We start from the raw sequence: 21356 nt of genomic DNA on the forward strand, positions 1-21356 counted from the left end.
TATACTGTATATATACTGTATTATTACATACTGTAATATTGATGGTTAAAGAAAGCAATTGATTTCAGCTATTTTTTCCCTGGGGTGTGCTACCAAATATTAATTGAGAGTGCCGATAATTTTGTCCAGGCCATTTTTGGAATTTTGCGTGGGATGTGTCAGATTTGGCTTTTTTTTTCTCCACTTTTTCGTGTCATACCAATACAAAAAATACAAATAAACATGAGAATTCCTAAACATTTGTAATCGCAACAATTTTCTGCGCGAAGTGGTGCATTATCTAAAAGAAATGCAGGGGTGCCAATATTTTTGGCCATATATACAGTATGTGTGTATGTGTATGAGCTGTTTTTTTTATAGCTCCAGTCCTGAGATTTGCACTGCTCTGCTGCAGAGCACAGCCCTGCCTGGCATGATAGGGGACCTGAACTTTCATTGCTGGAGTTTTTCATTTACTTGCAGGTCTCATCACCTCACGAAGCCTGTGACTTAACACTGAAAGGAGAAGCAGATGACTAGTGGGCTAATGTCTCTGTCACTCTGTTCACTCTATCAACATGCTCATTATACTGCAGCACACCTGATTGGCTCCTTCTTGTGCTGCTTCTCCAGTCCCCACTTCTTCCTCCCCTGTCTGCAGTATAGTACACAGCCAGAGTCAAATTCAGATATTGCACTGCTTTCATTTAATCTATATGCAATCTGTTTTACAAACAGATTTTATAATGTATTCCTAAGTAAAGAATCTGCTCCTTTTAGATCTTCCTGGAGTTCAGCTTTAAAGAAACTCCAGGATTCTTAAAAACGTATCCTTGCAGTGGAACTACCCCTGCACTGCAATGAGTGAAGTGTTTGCTTTGTCTAGAGGAGTCAGATAAAGAAGATATACGCAACTGATCCTCTGTCCCTCCAGGCTGATAGACTGGTCCCTTTAGCCTCTTCTCCCCCAGGCTCCAGCGGTCTAAGGATCACTGATTTGGCCATGTGTAATGCAGGTCCATTGACATTTCACAGCCAGAGCAGAAGGGAGAGAGGTGAGAGCTGACCTCCAGGGGGCTGAGAATCAGGTGAGTATATCTGCTTTATTTGACTCCGATAGACAAACTGAGCACTTAACCCTTGCAGTGTGGGGCTACCCTCAGACTGCAGGGGTTAAGTGCTCATTGGGGGAACTGCACATCACTGTGGGGCTGCAGTGGGGGTAGCCCCACTTCAAGGGTAAGTTTGTTTTAAGTTCCTGACATTCTTCTTTAAGTGAATAATAGCATAAGCTATGCAAATGGTGTTCGCACAATTCACCTTCATACTGTCAGAAAACTGGCAAATTATTGGTTGCTGTAAGTTTTTGAGCTTTAACCTTCATCATTGCTCTTTGCACTACTTGATTGCATAAGCCTGATGGTGATTTTTATATGCTTTGGAGGGGTTAAATGACATCAGACGTATTATACACTAAAGCTTCTATGAAACTTTCCTACCACTAAATGGTCCAGAAAAACCTGCCATTATGGCAGGGAATCTGCACTCACCCGCCATGCAGATCTGGTTGGATTAACCTCAGCAGAGTAGGCCAGGATTCTAAAATTCTCAGTTTGTAGATTCAACTTTAGCGATTAGGAGTCAAGAGGATACATTAGCATTAAACTTAGCAAATCCTCTCAAAGCAACTGACAGCAGCGGCTTTCCTGTTTCCTCGTTGCAAAGTCAATCTTGGGTAGGAAAAAAAGCGCAGTTATACAAGATGTATCTGTGACATGGCAGCTGGTTTAAAAGATAAACTTTATAGGGTGCATTAGAAGACTGTGCTTCAATCTGACATTAAAATGTGAAAGTGGCATTCGCTCATTGCGCACTGTGTTTCCAATGTACACTTAAAGAATAAGTGCTTGCCAATACGTTATCTCTTTCAGCTTTTGTGCAGTAATGAAGCTGAGCCTAAAATGCAACATTTATTCACTGAGGATATTTTTTAAAGAACTACAAGAGGCCTAAAAATAACTCCTAATGTAGGGCAGACCCAGATGGCCATGCTGTATATTTGCCGCTTGTTGTTTACTTATCTTTTAACTGACATGGAAGAACAAAAGACAAGTGGCTGAAGTTTCCTGACCAAGTGATTCCCTTTTCCCATCATGGTTATGCCCTATTGTGGTTATGTATATCAGTGTGCCTCCATGATGGATTTGGCAAGGCTGAATAATCCAAAGGGAGCATCTTGCCACTGAAGTCTCTACAAGAAATATAAACCCAGTGGATGCCAGCTGGTAAGGAAATCTTAGCCCAATTACCGGACACATAGCAACCCCAGGAGACAGCATCCGTTGTAATTAGCCTTTCATTTTAGAAAACCAAAGAACGTCTCACTCAGAAAATAAAAAAAAATAAAAAGGCCTCTTTATTAGAGTGTCCTAACACAAATTCTATTTAGTCAGCTCCCGTATTAGTTATCTCTACAAATCTCCATAGCATTAAGGACAAGTCGTCTATTAAAAGACAATCTATACGCAGAAGTGAGACAGAGAAGCTCTTTTGCAGAGACATCATTTCAGGTGCTGGGTAAAGTGGAGCACGCTAATAAAGTATGATAATAATGAGCAGGAATGCAGTGCTGAGCTTTTGTGGTTATCATTAGATGAGTGCATGCAGCCTGTAGCCATATCACATAACCTAATTCTCTGTCTGCCAGAAAGAATTTAAAAAAAAGTTCACTGTATTTTTACAATTAGAAAGACATGCTTGCAGTATACATTATATACTATAAATACCTGTTTTTATATTGTATATGTATGCTTGCTCAGAGACATACATTGTCACTTTATGTTGCTTTGAGAAAAGGGCCCAGTGAGGCACTGAAACATCAGCATATACTGTATGTCTGTTATACTGTTCTTCACAATAAACTTGTGAGACCCAATTACATGTCTGGAGTCTTGGTGACTTCCTATCCTTTTCTCAAAGAGTCAGACCGTTGTGTTATCTTTCTGTCTCCTATTCATAAATGTCTTCTTGTATATTGTCCCTGCATCGCTATATATCCTCCCTAATCTCCATATAATATTATTTATTAGGGATCCATTATTGGCTGTTCTTCATCTGGTTCATCCAAGGCCATTACCACCTTTGCTTCTCTGGCTACTCCATATGCTGTTTTTGAACTATATAATCTTTTTACCAAACCTTTTGAATACAGGCAACACCCACTAAATATAAGCAATGCTATAGTCCAAGTTCTGGTTGCTGCCATTGTTCCGTGTGGAATGGGCACTTCCCTTCTACAGTCTCCAGTTTCTCACTGCTCTCCTACCAGAAGTTTGCCAAATGTAATGCTTGATTGGATAGGATGAAAAGACCATACCAGTTGAAGTCCACAAGATGTACTTGTTTACTATCCATGGCCCAAAGGCTATATATAGAAGATTACACAGTGACTGAACATGAACAGAACTGTTACACTCAACAGTCCTCACTCAGTTGATAGTGGTTCCTCACTGTGATCCAGCCACTTTGAGGTAACCCTAGTACCACTCATCATGATGCTTACAGCGACTGACACCATGCTGACAAATAAGGAGGAAGCGGAGCATAGGGAAGGTATGTGTTAGTAGCAGACGAAGTAGGCTATAAAGAGAACCTGTTACCATGACCTGAATGGGCAAAGTGACAAATTTAGTCTAGGATGGATTGCAAGTACAACAAAGTATTAGGGCTGTCAAGCTGCATTAATCCAGAGATTTTAAAGTGCAACTGATGCCAAAACGTTTTTATTTTATTTTGGATCGAGTGAAGAGGGATTAGAACACCTGTCAGGCTTTTGGTCTGTGTGCCTGTTAGGGGGATTAACCCCTCCTATTTGTCCTGGTAACCGTTATCACAAAAAGTAAAAAAGTTTGGGTTGTCACCAGAACAGGAATAAATGGGAAATCTGCCAATGGGAACACCAGTTCTTGTAACCCTGCTTACCACCAGGGATTTCCCTCAAGTTGGAGGGATTTCCTTTCACTTTCTGTAAAATTTCCTAAAAAAGGCAAAGATGGCAAAAAATCTGACAGAGACTGAGTCATAACCCTGCCTTACTCTATCCAAAAGCTAAAAAACAGTTTGGGTTTCAGTTCTACTTTAGACTGTGTGTAACTGGATTGTTCCACAGCAGTTCCCATTCATGCTAGCACACAGTTATCATGTGAGAGAGATAAGCATGCCAAGCAGTTTTTGGGTCTATCATGCTACACTTTAGTGTGCCAAGTAGTGTGTAAGACTGTCATTTACTGGATTAGGGTTTCCCACAGTTGACAGTGTGACAGATCCGGTGACATCACGGACATCGATGTCACCGGACTCCTCCCCCCTTCCCCAAAAATTAAAACAATTTCGATTAATTGAACACGAAAATTTTAATCAGTAACAGCCCTAGTTTTGTAGCAATAAAGATCCATGCTGTCACAGCTGGTGTCAGTGAATAATTTCTTTACAAAAGGACTAATACCAGTCTCCAGTTTCAGTATTTAGTTCTCCGTCATGACCCAGCCTGTTTTTGGGCCTCAGCTTCTCTTCACAACTTGATGCTCGACTGCTGCTGAACTACAGTTCCAGTTTGTGGCTTGGCTATATCCACCATTACCATGCTCTGTCTGCTTTTTTTACCCAATCATGTCCTCTCCCTGCTACCTTGCATGTGTTTCTGCTCACCTGTGTCTGACCAAGCTTTATTGATTAGAGCTGCCTCTCTTTGCCAAGATCGTGTTGGCCTCTTCAAGTGAATTCCCACCAATTATATATGTCAGAAGTGGGATAATCCTGATGGTTGCACTAGCCATGTTCCTAGGTAAAGAACAAGTGCTCTTTAGCTTCTGTGCCTCAGGGAATAGTACATTTATTATTTTTGACAAAACAGCTACCAAGTATTATACTGCAGACTAACCATTCCCCCTTGTGCTAAGGTATAAGCTGGTTGTGCTCAAACCTGAACTCCAGACGAACATCTAAATATACAGATGAAATACATATACCAGGGCTGTTTCACCTGGCAAAGATTTGTTCATCTGTATATTCAGCTCTTTCTGGCAGGGCAGGAGAACAATTAAAGGTCTTATCCCTTCCCCAGCCTGTGACTGGAGAAGTAGCATACTGATGAGCACATCTCTCTATTACTGTGCTCTTTCCTCCTATAAGCATGTTCTTTCTTAGCACATGAGCTATTAAGCATAAATGTCTTGTGCTACTTCTCCCTTTCCCAGTTTCAGTTGCTCGGCTGTACAGGGACTATACCATGTCAAATTCAGGTACTTTAACTACTTGCATTTAAAAAAAAAACACACACATTTGATGGTGATTTGATGAATGCAGAACTTTATTGAATTGTGTCTAGGGTTCAGTTGGGGATAACCCTGCCTGAACCGTTGTAGCACACATGTTAAAATACAGATTTATATACTGTATTTCCTACAAGCAGAGATCCTGTAGAATGCAAAGGTGGCAGTTGCAATTTTTTTAGTTTTTCGTCGCATGATATTAGAGTTTTTAAAAATATTAAGTACTAAGGGGTCTATTCACAAAGCTGCCGAGGGCAGCCGAGTGAATGACCGATCAGAAGTGAAGTGAGCCGAACACTGTTCGGCTATTCACGTCAGGCTGGTACGGCTGATTTCAGCCGTAAATCGGCTGAAATCCGCCGTACATCGGCCTGCTTCGTGTGGCTTCGGATCAGCCGAACATGCTCAGCATGTTCGGCTGATCCGAAGTGCAGGAGTTCGACTCAGCCGATCCAACATCTGGATCGGCTGAGCCGAACCTCCGGCAGGCTTCTCACTGCTGTTCGGGCTATTCTGAAAGATCCCGAACAGCAGTGAGAGAATAGCCGAATGCCGCCGAGCGGCATTTGACAAACCCAAATTTTCAGTAGAAAATACACTCAAGTTAATTTTAGTGCATATAAACACAATATATTACTTAATATTTTGTCAAAATATAAAAGAGGTTGTGCCAAGTAAACAGATACCAAACATGCCAAGCTTTGTCAAAATTTAATGCACCCGTGAAAATCGCGGAAAACTGAGGTACCCCAAATTGTCTATAGGCGACACTTAAAAAGCTTTTACAGGTCATCAGTTTAGAGTTAACCTAACATGTGTGGCACAAAACCTAACTTGTGTGGCCCAATCATCGTTTTCGTGTGCAGGCACACCTGATACCTGTTTATATCTGTTTGCATTAGTAGGTGCATTTGTGGTTCTACAGTGAGTGCAGCAGCTGGGACTGTTCCCTAGTTCGCTAAAGTAGATGGCACCATTTGTTAATGGTGTCACCTGTTCTACATGTGCCCACTCCTCCTGCATGTGCTGAGATTTTGGCAAAAATCTCCAGTAGTCCAGAATCTTTTTACCAAGCCTGTTTGATCATATACAATATAGTGTATGCATTTCTCCTTGGAGATATCCCTAATAGTCTACACACTACAGTGAACAGAGAAAGGCTTGCAGCTTCCTGACAGTTACAGTATATGGCTTTCATAAAACAATAATGAATGCAAGTGAGTAAGTAAAGGTTCTGATACTATAGAATAAAAAGAAGTTCTGCTCTATTTAAGATGCCATATCTATTCACGGAAGCATGAAAAGGCAAGAAAGATAATAGTAAAAACATGTATTTTGTTGTTGCCCAATAATCACCCTGAATGTTGTATCTGATTTAGTTTTGATTAGAGGATGTTATAAACCATCTTGACTTGTTTGATGTGAACAGAAAAGAGGATTCTTGTAGCAATTGATCAAACAGTTCTTTAGATTGTGCTGTATCTATGGGCTTCTCAACTAAAGTTGATAGCTAGTGATGTCAAGGAGGTACTATTGAAATAGTCACAGCTACCACTATTGTTAACACAAAGCTAAATTCTGGACACCCACATTGTTGCATTAATTCCCATGCATCCATTTTCTCAATTGGGGCAATGTTTTCCTTAAACCTTCCCTTGTTTTTTTTTTATTCTTATTTTATTGCTATGAAAGCTGGCCTTCAAGACATGGGCTACAAAAGCTGGCCTTCAAGACACGGGCTAAAAAAGCTGGCCTTCAAGACACGGGCTACAAAAGCAGGCCTTCAAGACACGGCTACAAAAGCTGGCCTTCAAGACACGGCTACAAAAGCTTGCCTTCAAGACACGGGCTACGGAAGATGGTCTTTAAGGCACAGGTTATGGAAGCTGGGCTATGGAGCTGTAGTGTGTTATTACAACACACTACATTCGAACTGGAAAAAAAATATACAGTAAACTCCCAGTTATCCAGCACCCACAGGGATCGCTAGGACCTTGTTAACTGTATTTTCCAGTTTCTTGAGAGTTAACAGTAACTACCAAGCAACCATCCCCTAGGCCCCCCTGCTTCCTCCCACAGTCCCATTCACATGCCGGCTAAGTTCTGCAGCCAACAGGTGAATGGAATCAGTGGGGAGCAATAGCCAGCCTGCCAATGGCTATTACAAATAGCAGGCTGGCTATTGAAACCCCACCTACCAAGCAGAGCAGCGGCCCGGAGAGAGAATGTTCTCTTCAAAGATCCGATCCTTTGCTTGGTGGGCGGGGTTTCAATAGCCTGCCTGCTATTGCAATAGCCAATAGCAGGCTGGCTATTGAAACTCCACCTACTCAGCAGAGGATTGGACCTGAGAGAGAAAGTTCTTTATCAGGTCCGCTCCTCTGCTCAGTGGGCATGCACAATAGGCAGCCTGCTATTGGCTATTGCAATTTGAAATAGCCAATAGCAAGCTGGCTATTTCCCCCCGGCAGTAAAATGTCAGCAAAAAAAGGAGACATTTTTGTTTGCACCAAGCAACCGACAGCTTTTTAAAACACATCAAGCCACCGGCAGAAAAAAAAATGTCCTCGATTTTTTTTTTATGCCGGTTGGGGAGTTTACTATAATAAGAACATTCACCCGAAACAAACATTTACAGATATTCACATGGTGAATTGCCCTGCATATTGTTTCTAAATAGACCCCTTTAAAATACAAACATATTTACTTTTTTAACTGACAAAACATTTGCAATTTTGTTTGTCACTCTTGTGATTTACACACCTTTGTCACACAGCAAGAAAGGTCTACTCAATACCCTGATTTAGTTTTACAACTACCTAGATCACCTACCTACTAAATGAGCAGAGGTTGTGATGCTCTATTATCTTGAAAGCAAGTGAGTCATCTACCTGGCTGTGAAGTGTGGAAGATGTGTGTTAATTATGAAACTGACTGCACAGCATAACAAATCTTTTGGCAAGTAAAACAGTAAACACACGTGCATTTAATCTGTATATTTAACATGTGTACGAGAGCAACACTAATTATTTACCCTGAGAGCCGTGAAGAGAGGTGAAAGCATGGTCTGTTGGTGGCCTTTGGTAACTGGATCTAAACATCTTGTACCAGAGAATTCGCTTGGCAAATACTGACTAAAGTAAACACGTTGAAGCCAACAAAGCCCTGCTTGGGCAAACAGACTGGCATAAATATACAGCTGTAATAAAATCTGGCTGCGTTTGTATTTGTGCTGATGAGATTATCTACAATTTTTCATATAAATAAACAGGCAGATAATTCTCTGTGCTATGAAATGCCTTTATTCTGCAGTTTATTTTGCAAAATGAAAACAAAATATATTGCTACTATTAGATCATTTTAAAGACATAAACTTGAGTTCTTGCGAGCCAAACTTAACGTAGGACTTGATTAATATGTCTAATTACTCCGCTGGTTCATAACTGCATTATTGGTGGCATGTGAAAGAGAAGCAGACACGCCGGAAAAAAAGCAGAAAAGAAGGAAAACCGTAATCGGCTTCGTGTCAGGAAACGCTGCAATAACAGTGTGTCTTGCCCTATGGTGGTAAACGGGTTAATTAATTACTTTGCAAAGCGGTCAAACATTTGTCTGCACTAAATTTAGTAGATCTGTCAGACTGCCATTATAAGAACCATCTGATTTCCTGTGGTCCGGCTGTCCTGCTGCTACATTTGCTGCGGTATGCACTTATGTTCAGTATGAATTAAGCTATTATCTAAGCCTGGGTTGACAATGTACAAGTGCATTTTGCCATTTCTATATCGCTATATTAAACTATTATGGCAGAAAATAATTTACATGAAAACTGCATTAAAGGCATGCTAACTCTACTACAGTATCTCTTGGAAACAAAGCCAGACATTTAAAGGATAACTCCACTCACAAAAATAAAATTGAAAAAAATCCTAAAAAGAGAATGTAGCGTATATAATTGTTGCGCAAGCCAATTTGTAGTTTAATGTTATTAAAAATGACCTTTCCATTTAAAACTGTAACTGCTGTAATGTGCTAAATTTAATTTAATATGGGGACATTGAGGTGTCTTGTACACAGTTGGTTTACAGAACTCCCCCAGATATGTCCCAATTTGTTTCTATGATTGGCTGGCTGATTTTCCTAGAAGTCTAAGATACAAGAATAACTTTTGGCATCCCTTGCAATAGAATTTTTTTTATTTTTGGTGAGATACCCCCAAAGGTTAATTTCTATTAAGGGGATGCTGACACTACACTTTTCCTCATTACAACACAGAAAGTCCACCAGCTGATTTTAATGCAGACCTTCCCATTGAGGAATCAGTTTTGAAAGGACATGGTGAAACAAACAACTATTTCTTCAGAACACAAATAGGTAGGAAACTGCAACAAAGTTGGTTAAAATCCTCAAATGTACATTGATAACCCAGAGAGGATTGATTTCTTTTTTCTCAACAAAAGTGGTATTACTCTTTAAAGGACCAAAGGTGGATTTAAATGTAAACTACCACCCCTGATTTATTTACTTAAATGTTTTTTTCTCTCTCTTCTTTTCTTCTTTCCTCTTTCAGCTTCTTCACCTTCTCTCGTGGTGACCTACCCAACCCAATCTCTTCTAAACCTTCTTAATTGCACCTCATAGTCCATAACTCCCCTCCTTTTCCACATCTTTCTTTTCTAATGTTGTAATCTTTGCAGTAAGCTATTCTGATGTTCTATGACTAGAAAATGGGGCTTGAAGGAACTTGGGCACACACTCATCAGTTGTCTCCATGTTCTAACCATGATTTTTAATTTTGAATGTGAATGTACAACATGTGTTATGTTCTACTCATGCTCAACATACTGTACATAATTAATTTAAAAATACATGTAAACTCCTTTTTAGTTAACAAACAGAAAAAAGACCCTGCCACAGGTGTACAGGACCACCAGGAGACATCTCACTGCTAAAAAGAACTCAGCACTATTCTTGAAGGGGCCACACTAAATGCCAAACACTTGTAAAAGCAAACGTTATACAGAGACATGTATACGACTAAGCCCTGTGTGTCAGTGGAGGAGCTTGTATCCAGCAGGATGTTTAGTTATATGGCAATTTCAGCCAATGAGCTGAATTCACAGTTGAAGCAGATATGTGGGAACTGTCCAATACTTTGTAATGTGATCTTCCACCACCTCTTGTGCAATGCTGCAAGGAATACAGTGACTAAAACAATAAGGTTTAAAGGCTAAGTTTACTTTTCTGACCATGTTTCATGTTACACCCATATTTAGGTTGTAATATGAATCGTGGTCAGATCACAATCTCCAATCTCCACTTACCGCAATCTCCTGCCCCTCCACTTATCTGAATCATGGGGTTCTTCTCCAGTGTCCTCACGGAAGGGCTGTGCAGCTAACCCTTTTTCTTCTAGGTAAAACTGGCTCTATGAAAGTTGTGTGCACCACAGAGGTCTCAGCTGTGATTGATACCTGCTATAGCCCAGGTTTGTGAATATGACAGTCAGTTATTCTTGTGAGGGACTGTGCATTACACAGACAGGAAATGTGCCTACTGCCATGCCCCTCAAAGAAGATTATGTGGCACCGCTTTCCATTAGCACCAGAGACAGAAGCAGATCGGACAGAAATATGCAAGTATGGTGTTTTGCTTTAATGAATTATACAAAAGTTCCCCAGCGTACTTTAATGCTAGCTGGCAAAAAAAAACAACTACTCTGGTTTTAACTACTTTCAACTACTCAGCTAAGAAGGTTTTTGTTGCATAGATTTGTTAAATACATGTAAAGTCACACTGGCATATGAGACAAAAGCAAATAGGACAGAAACATAAGAGGATGGTGTTTTGCTTTAATTAATTATGGAGTAAATAGAGGAGATGTACATTGGTTCTGTACATTATCTTATCTTCAAATTATCATCAGGATGTCATTTGTTTGTATTATATTTTTTAAGTCAGGTAAATATAAAATTAATCATATGAACATTCTCATACAGCTAACAGTTGGATTGTCCTTTTCACTTATTTTTCCCTCTTCTTCTATTCGACTCCAATCAAACTGTCAATCAGGGACAAGGAGCCTGAGGACAAAAAAACTTTTGCGTTGCTCTATTTTAGAAACCAACTGCAGGTCAAATGCACCTGTTAATGAACTGTGAATGATCTCAGAAGCATCTCAAATGATTTCAAAAGCAAGAGGAATGCACCTGAAAGCAAACTGCATTGGCCAGTCAGTCAACAGAGGCAAGCTGTTAAGAGCTGCAACTAGATATACTACTCCCCTGTCTTCTGGGTGTGAAGTGCAAGTTTTCATAGCCTGCAAATGTGAAATGCCCCTGGGGTCAAAGGTTCAAATTGTATGGAATTCAAGGTTAGCTTTATAAAAAGTAAAGTATCAAATATTTATATATTCGCCACCGAAAAGTCATGCATTCATTCTCTTGTGTGTTCTATAAAAATGTAACAACAATTTCTCTTTCCACAATTTTTTTAATAAACAGTCCTGCAGTGTATGGATGCTACACAGTACCGCTTCTCTTGTTCTGCATGCTGGGTGTATTTCTCCATATCTGTTCTCATTCTGTATGCATTAATATTGCACTGTAACACTTCTTTTGCTTTGTATATGGGGTGTAAATCTTAGGGGCATAGCTATAAATCAGTGAATGTGGCTTTTACAAATCATTTACTGGTGGTGAATCAAGCACTCTCATTTACACATGGACCAGGAAGATTAACTTGCAGTGGATGTTTAATGTCATATATGGCACTGCTTTATAAATATACTGTGTCTGTTCTTATTTGGTATGAATGGACAGTGCACTGTAGCACTTCTATTGCGCTGTATGCTGGTTGTAATTTTTAGAATCTGTTTGTATACATATGTATGGACGCTGCACAGTACCACGTTTTGTATTTTGTATGCTAGGTGTGATTATACTACTTATACTATATGAATGGATGCTGAGCAGACCACTTCATGTGTTTTGTATGCTAGGTTTGCTGGGTGCATTCTGTTCTTATTATATTGATATACAGTATGCAAGATGCACAGTGCCATTGTGGTCTGATATGCTGGGGGGTGCTTGGGGGTGCAATGAGGACACCTGGCAATTTCAACCCAGCATTTTTAGGACTCAGCTCAAAGTTGAACCTTGCCAGCTCATTAGCATAAATTCCTTCCCCAAAACATAGACAGAGAGAAACAAGTGAACAGTACTTGAAAACTTCAATCAATAACAGACTTTCTGCCCTACTACTCGCTTTTACTACCGTCCTCTACAGAAAACATATATACAGTGGTAACGTGTACTCTCTGCTCAAATACAGTATGACAGGCTCTCTGCTCTGCTAACCTGCAACAATCTTCATCTCTTTCATGCTGCTCTAGAAAGTCAACTGTCACAGTTGCACTGTTCTTTTTGCTGTTGGGGAGTGGAAGTTACAGGGAATCCTCTAGATTTCTAACTTTGTACATCTTTTCCCAAATCTTGCAGTATCCTTCCATGCCCAGCTTTGGATAGAATTCGCAAACATCCCTCTTGAACTGTGCGCTACACTTAAGGCAGTACTTTGCCTAATCTGAGGGCATGCCTGTACTCAAGAAAACCCTCTCTCATTGCCCCACATTGCTACAACATAAGCAGAGGTCTTATCACTCCAAATGGCAACATTTTATTTAGTATCAAAAGTATATTTTCTTGGAGTAAAAAGGTGTACCTGAATTTTAACACCTAGAGTTAAAGCTTTGGATATATATATATATATCCACAGTAGGTATAGAGGCACTCATGGGTCTTGCAGTGAAGATAGTTCGAAGCATCAATATTACGTCATTCCATCTTGATAAAGACTTGATAAAGATGGACTGAGCTCCATGGAAACGTTGACAGTAAAAAGCAGGTGCTTTAACTTATCTCCACTGCAAGACTGGTGAGTGCCTGTATACCTACTTTGATTTTATATGGATATTTTTGTGGATGATCGCCGGGTAGCTGGCAGTGGCTACCCTTGGGGAATATAGATATTTGCAGTTCCTAAAAAATAACTGCATGAACTAGTATAATTTTTTTAGAAGTCAGTTTACACTTTCTTTGTATGAAGGTATTGACAGGATTGTGATGATAAGATATAGCAGAGTGATGCTCTTGTGTAAGACAATAGAACGTGGCGATGAATGTATTATTTCTGTTTAGCTACTGTTTACCTATTACCCCTTTGGATATCTTATTAGCTGGATGGATGAATTTTCTTCAGTGCCAAATTAGGAAATTGAACCTGATCAGCAGCTAGGCTCTTCAGAGTGTTTTGTTTCTCAGATTGTTTTATACCTGTGTTGTTAGCAGTGTAGTTTGGGCTATTGTTCCCTAAGACATTGCAACATATTCCAGTGTTATCCCAGAACATAACAGCAATTTCATAAGATTCAGTGGTGGTGGCGGTGCAAAATATCACAATACATCGTAGTATACTGCACCAAAGGGAAAAATTAAGCTCTCTGCATCTGCAAATAAAAATGAATAGGCTTCTTCGCTTCACAATCTATTTACCCTCCAGCTTTATAGCTAAAACCTGGCTGACATTGCCCCCCCCCCCTCCTCCTGCAGCCACTTTCTATAGACATGCACCTCATTATATGTGTTCCTGTCTGCATTCTGAACAGTTAATGACAAAATCCAGCAGTGCGGACATTTCGTTCAAACTTTATATACTGTTATAAAATCATCAAGAGCCTAGACCAAACCTATACATGAACATACCTGTCCATGCTACACCCTATATTGGATTACTGGTAGAATTTGGACACTAAATATACATACAGTACATAACTATCCATTGTGTGTCCTTACTGTTCCCTATTTATGAAATGACCTAGATTTGTTTTACCAGTGTAGAGCTCACTAACAGCATCCAAAATCTGTATAGTGGAGAGCAGATCAATACTTGCAACCTGACAATTTTGGTACTTCAAATTAAAATTGGTAGACTTCCGTGAGCCAATCAGCCCCAATCAGACCAGTTTCAATTTAATTAAGTGCTTAAACACATTCTGCAGTAGAGAGTCATTCATTTTCCACCAAGCTTGCCAAAATGTGGTCACACATTCAAATTTGAATGGGTATGATTTATATGTTGGGTCTGTTTTACTCTCCGAGATTGGGCCAGAATAAGATGTAGCACATAATAACACAGAACTACTGGATTGCTCAATAAACCAGCATAAAAAAAACAATGGTTCAATTGTTATGCCCCGTGACAAGCCAGTGTCAGGGATCCCAGCAGATCATTTCCTTTCCCACTCACAGGAACGAACATGCATGTTCATGCATGCATGGTTTATTTTCATTTTAGAAATTGCTTTTAATAATATAGTTGTAAAAGACAATTGCAGCATTAAACAGAGACATACTGTCATCTACAGGCTGCAGTGGGCTTTGCAAGCTGAAATATTTTTTTCTGAAGCTCTCAGCTTGCATGTGATCACTATGTCACATGATCACTTAATTGGTTCCTGACCGCTTAGGCTAGGTTCACAGCTAGGCGGTTTATCGTGCTGATTTAGCTGCACGATATCGCACAAAACAGAGATTTGCATTCAAGTCTATGGAAGCTGGTCATACCTTTGAAATTTGTCACGCGGTAGAAATCGCCTATCGCGAAAAAAAGTCACAGGAGCTATTTTTGGGCAGTTGTCGCGCTGTTTGGGTCCCATAGACATCTCTATGCATTGGAAAATGCGCGATTTCAAAGCAAACTCGCGTAAACACCTTGCAAAGTGTCTGCTTTTAGCTGTCAAAGGCTAGATTCACACCTAGGCGATATCGTGCAAAAAAACAGATTCCCACTGTAGAGAATGTGGCCTGTTCACACCTTAGTAGAAATCGCCTGCCCACAAAAAGGTTCTGAAGCTTTTTTTGTTGCGTGTCTTGGGTCCCATAGACTTGCATTGAAAAATCACGCGTTCTGTAAATAGACGATTTTGCATGTTTTTAAATTGCGCGGTTACAGCATGAACACAGCATATGACTCTGCATGTACAGCATGACACAGCATGTGACACTAGCATGCAGAGAGGACCTCCCAATTGTCACATGGCACACTGGGCTGAAGATGGAGGACACTTGAGTAGGTAACTTTGCCAGTGAGGAGTTTATTAAACTAGTCCGGGCCCATGTGTGCATATATGATGTCAGCCATGCTGTTCATTAAAAAAAAACAAGTCGCAGGAATGCCTGGTGTAGCATTGGCTCAAAGTTACGAACTGATTGGGACACCTTCTCCCAATCCAGCAAAGATGCCAAAGGTAATGTGTGCATGTCAATTCCTGCTTCATGTTTTCCTTGTATATTGCAGAGTTTGTTGTAAGATTGCAGCTTTGCTTTGTATTTTCCATGCATGTTTTCCTAGCCTATAGGGCTTTACTTTCTCAGACCTACAACTATGATCCCTGCCTTCATCAACCTCTGTGTGTTTTTGTCAGTGGCTATGTGTCTAACGTCAATGCATCCTGGGATTTTCACTCCAGATGGAGGGCTAAAGTTGTCCAATAAAGTATCAGAGGAACATTTCTGAAAACATATAGATAGGGGCATATATAGAGGTTATAATTTAAGTAGATAGTGATGGAACATGTATTATGAGCGGAAATAATTAGGTAATATAATTAGTGTGCACATACCATGTTTACACATGTATTCACCCAAAAAAACACCAAGAGCAATTTTTGCAATTTCTTCCGCCTTTTTTTTAATTGAAAACAAACTTTTCCCTAATGCTTGCCCTTGAGTGTTGTCACGGGTTACAGACCACTGTAAAAATTGTGCAATACACATGAAGCTTTAACCACAGAGAGGGGATTCTGTAGCTTTCAAGTTAATGGAGTGTGCATAACCCGCCCTTTTTTTTGGCTAGTATTCCAAAAGCATACTCATCTACACGGCGTGCTCTTGTGAGCCTGTAGTTGAAAACTCTTTTCTCTACAGTCAAGTCCTCTACTGGAATAGGGCCTCATCATGTGTTCTCCCAAGGCGAACACAAATGGTAACGCAGGAGATATTGTTCCAGAAAGGGGGCGGTCCTCTGGCAGATCTAAATCATTATCTCGCAGCATCCGACCAAAAACACTTGCGTTAGAGCTGCTGCCGTATAAGCCCACATCAATGTAGCGGAAACAGTCATTTGTGGCAGCAACCGCAAGCAGTACAAAAGATAAATATTTTTTGTAGTTAAAACATTTGCTGCCACTGTTGATGGGCTGGATGACACAAGACGTTTTCCATCTATCTTCCCCAACGCATTTTGGGAAGTTGCAGTGTTCTTCAAATAGTTGGCCAATCCTTGTCCACTCATCCTTCATTGGTTTTGCCATCACAAGATCATTCAGCACATCCCACATTACTGAGCATGTGTGTCGTATGATGTAGCTTGCTGTTGATTTTCCGACCATGAACGAAAAGTGTAGCATTGCCAATGATTGTCTGCTTGCTAGGTATCTGAAAAAGAGAATACTATTATAATGATGCTTCTTTTCTTTTTTTGCAGTGAGTGCAATGAAAAACAAGCGGAAAATTATAAAAGATGCGTTCGTACGTCATCGACAGCAACAACACGAGCAGAGGAGTGGTCCTGGAGCTACCAGAAATGCACATTTCATCTACGCCAAGGAGCTAGCCTTTCTAATTCCTGTCCTAGAAATGCGATTGTAAAGTTTACTACATTGTTCATCATTACTAGATGTGCAAAGTATGATGACTATTTTGCAATGTACAGTTGAATATCACAAGTTTGGAAACAGAAAGTAGGTGAATGACAGGAGCTAGGCCAGCACAATGTCCATAATATCTGATTTCTTCTTTACAGTAGTGAGAGCAGTTTGGAGCACAAAGGTCAGAACCAGGAGCCTTAGGAGGCCTGCCCCCTCAGGAGCATGTCACACAAAGTCAAGCCCCAGAGCAAGGACAGAATTACCCTGGAGAGGAGACACCACGACCATCTTCCTCAAACAACACAGTACCAACAACTCTAGCAGACACCCATGTATCAAACCCTGGAGATCTGTGCCCCGGATTAGTGGTCAGGGGGAGAAGATCTGCCAAAGGATTCGCTCCTAACAGTTCTTGAAAAAAATCGCCACACCAGCTACCCAAACTGGTAGATGCACATTTTCTCCTGGGCATGGAGGGGATGCTACATAATGCCTCCTGACTCCTGACTCCTGAGTTATGGGCAAGATAGTAAATATAATATCCCTTGCAGAATTCCATTTACAAAGTCCAGCTCTGCCACCTCTCTCCCAATCATTCCCTACTCAACATCACCCTTAACGTACACTACCATATTTTCCACAGCCATACACTCCACAACCACACCCTCCACAGCAACACAAGCCATACCCCACATAAACGCTCGACAGAAGTGCGACAACCGCTATCGCCTAGGTGTGAACCTAGCCAAAGGGATAATGTTTAATAACATATGCTCATCAACGTTTATATTCAGATTGCAGATGGGGTGTAGTTAAAGGATAAAAAATACATTTAATAGCATCAACAGTGGACAGCTTTTTTTATAGTGATGAATGAGGATTGTGGTGTGCATCTGTGGAAGAAGAAGAGCTTGACCAGAGGTCTTGAAAAAGGTGGCTGTGCAGTTTTTAGTGGGTTGTGCAGTGAAGATCCCTATAAAGCTTGGACAGGTAGTTATAACACTTGGGGAGGGTGCTGTGAGGAACTTTTACAAGATTATTATATTTTCAACAAGTTCCTATTTTTCCTCAAAAATCTTTGTTGTTTAGTAAATTGATTTTGGGAATAAATTCTTATATTTTGGGACAGCAACCTATTTTTCCAGAATAACCGCTATGTTTTCTCCAAAAATGCAGTTTTAGTTTACTGAGTTTCAAAAACGTATTACCACCTCATATGACCCATACAGCAAGGTATATTATGAAAATAAGCCTTTTTCTTCCAACAAAAAATACTGACTTAGTCTATCTAGCACATTCCTGGCTGGCTAACAAATGTTTATTTCCCCTGCCTCTCCATCTCAGTACAGCCCATGAGGTACAGTACAGTTACATAGGAGGATCCATGCAATTCACTGCTGCTGATTGCTGCAGGAGGTGGACAAGTTTATTTTCTGGCTCAGTGGGAATGCTAGGGATTATGGAACAGCTAGTCATTGTGGCAGGTTTGCCACAAAATCTGACTCCCACAAATCTGACTCCCACTCAACCCTATGAGATTCAACCATTATAATATGAAGAGTAAAGCAACACAACCTCCAAGAATTATGCTGTTCATTTAGTTATGTTCTCTGTCACCTTTTGGGCTTTCCAGAAATCAGTGCATTTATTTACTAATCATGTGAAAGTTTAGTTGCTCGTACATGATAATTTTCAGACTTGTGAAATTGGTTGGCGCAGAGATTATTTAGTCCAGGAACACAGTTTTGCATTGTGGTAACATGTGCGGTACTGCACGTTGCAGTCCTATTAATTTTAAATGGCACCCCAATGCTCCATGGCAACGCTCCTTTGCTGCAGCATGCTGCAATACATGGAAATGCACTGCCATGCTTTGCGTTACATAAAAAAGGTTAGGTGCAGGTTTGGCTGTGCTCGATTGAGTGTTATTTTTTTAGGGCTGCCCACACAACCTAGCACAGCCAAAACTGCACCTAGCCCTTTTTACCAATGTGCAGTTTAACATGCGTGCCTTAACATACCATGCAGGTGAGGATTACCGCCTTAGGATTTTATAGCAAAGTAGGTGAATATTTATGGGGTTTTTTTTCAGTTTGATCAGTTTTATTTTGTGGTATGACTTTAAGATCACTAATGTAGAGTTGGCCACAGCAACCAGACAGCAGCCATTAGATTAATGAAAGATAACAGTTAATGAGTTGCAGTGGATTGCAGCACAACTTTCCATTTGTGTGATTATATAAAGTCTATTGTCATTTCTTGTGCAACCCTCCCAGTCATTTACTGTAACTGAATGTTTATTTTTTTAAGTGATGTGATTTCTTACCTGGCATCTCTCATGACATCCAACATTGATGTGGGATCACACGTTGCTCTTACCTTAACATTAATTTTCTCCAGTCAATTAACACTGCAGATGTACTATCCACTAATGTGATGACACAAATGGAGACATTAGCACAAATGTTATCATAAATGTTGATTAATTGATTACTGATACTTCAACCTTGGAAATTTTCTGCAAAGATGGTTTTAAATACATGCAAGTGCTATGGCTCACAGATGCATGTATTTTTATGTAGACAGCATTTGGCAAATACATATGGATACAATGAATGTTATTTATAGTGGATGGCAATTAAAGAGATAGGGGCATATCCGATTTTGCTTTTGGGTTCCCTCACACATAGTTATGGCCCTGTCTCCATCTATGCTAAATGATGTGTCTTCCTTTCCTATGGTTGCCCTGCCTTTACCATCCTAAATAGATATGTTAAAAAAGAACTCCAGGAATTTAAAAAAACTTTTGGGTATCCACATTGCAAGGGTTAGGTGCTTGTTTTTTCTAGGGGCTCAAATAAAACTGATATACCCATCTACACCTCAGTCCCACTATTAGACCATTCTCCGCAGCCTCCCCTACCCTAGCTCCGGTGGTCTAAGGATTGTTCACCTCATCACATCTAATGCAGGCCCATTCTTTCTCTGGGTCCCTCACTGCTACCCCATTTCTGGGTGGAGGGACTATGAATCCAGTGGTGCATCTGAGACCGCTGCTCCCCTGCACAACCCTGTGCTGACGTTGGTCCAATTCCAGATCTTGAGAGGACCCTGGCCAATAGACATCCAATAGTGTGGTGCAGGAGGGTGTATCGTGTATCATGTAGATAAACTTTAAAATTATATGTTAAAGTAAACATAACACAAATCTGAACAATTCAAAGTGAGCATATAATGATAATAGAATTAAAATATGCAAAAGGCTACTCTTAATGATAACTGCTTGTTAATGCCCTCATATACTATAAGTTTAAATTAGTTAAAGTGATATTAAAGTCAAAATGATTTTAAGCTATTTCAAATGTTACTTACAATAACTTACAATGAATGCTGCTCCTTGATGATTAAACGTTTTACAGGGTTGTTCACAAAATAGTGAAGAGTTTGGAGAAGGCAGGAGAAGTGAACAATCTAGGACAACATAGCCGATTTGGAAATTTTTTCCAATTGAGCTCACTTTCCACTTTAGCTATTTTGTCCTAGATTGTTCACTTCTCCTGCCTTCTCCAAACTCTTCACCCTTTTGTGAATAACTCTGTTAATTTCCTGCAGAATCAGCTGGTCCCCTGAGCACCGGTCCTGACTTCCTGTTTTAGAGTGTCTCCTTGTGTGTGCAAATAAGCTGTGTGTCTCCACAGACACAATAAATCAAGCTACTTCCCTCCCCCCGGGCCTCCCCTCCTCCCTTCTCCAAGCTAGTAGATGAACAGTTTCTGGAGCCTGCACTGTCCTTTGTGATCTAGTACTGGAATGGGAAGTTCAAGGATGCTGAACTAAGAGATTTGGAAGCAGCAGTTCAGAAACATGATTTCTGTAAGTGTTTGGGCAAAAATATAAAGCAATGCTTTGCTGGGCAATGTATATTTGTTTGATCTGGTTTCATTATTGAAAAACAATTGAGGGTTTAATACTACTTTAAATACATTTCCTGTGTATCAAAACAAAAATCTGCAAAGTCTTACCATGTATTTTCTTTAAAAAGCAGCCACAGTCTGAGTAGAAAAGCTTGTCCCCTGCCAGCATGCTGCTTACTCTGTGTGGAAGCAGTGGTGTCCCTGCAGATCTCCTACATGCCTTCTGCTAAGTCCGACCTATACCCATTCAATCAACAAAACTCATGCTCCCTTCTGAATAGAGAGCTGTAGCTCTGACTCAGCAAGGAGTGTTTTAGACCTTTGCAGTGAGACAACAGTTTCCACACAGAGAAAAACAATCTTTTGCTTCAGCATGCTGGCAAGGAATAAGCTTTTCTACTCATGCTGTGGCTGCGTTCTAAAACA

This window comes from Nanorana parkeri, unplaced genomic scaffold (assembly GCF_000935625.1).
Source record: "Nanorana parkeri isolate BGI_ZX_2015 unplaced genomic scaffold, ASM93562v1 scaffold294, whole genome shotgun sequence".
NCBI classification, from domain to species: domain Eukaryota; kingdom Metazoa; phylum Chordata; class Amphibia; order Anura; family Dicroglossidae; genus Nanorana; species Nanorana parkeri.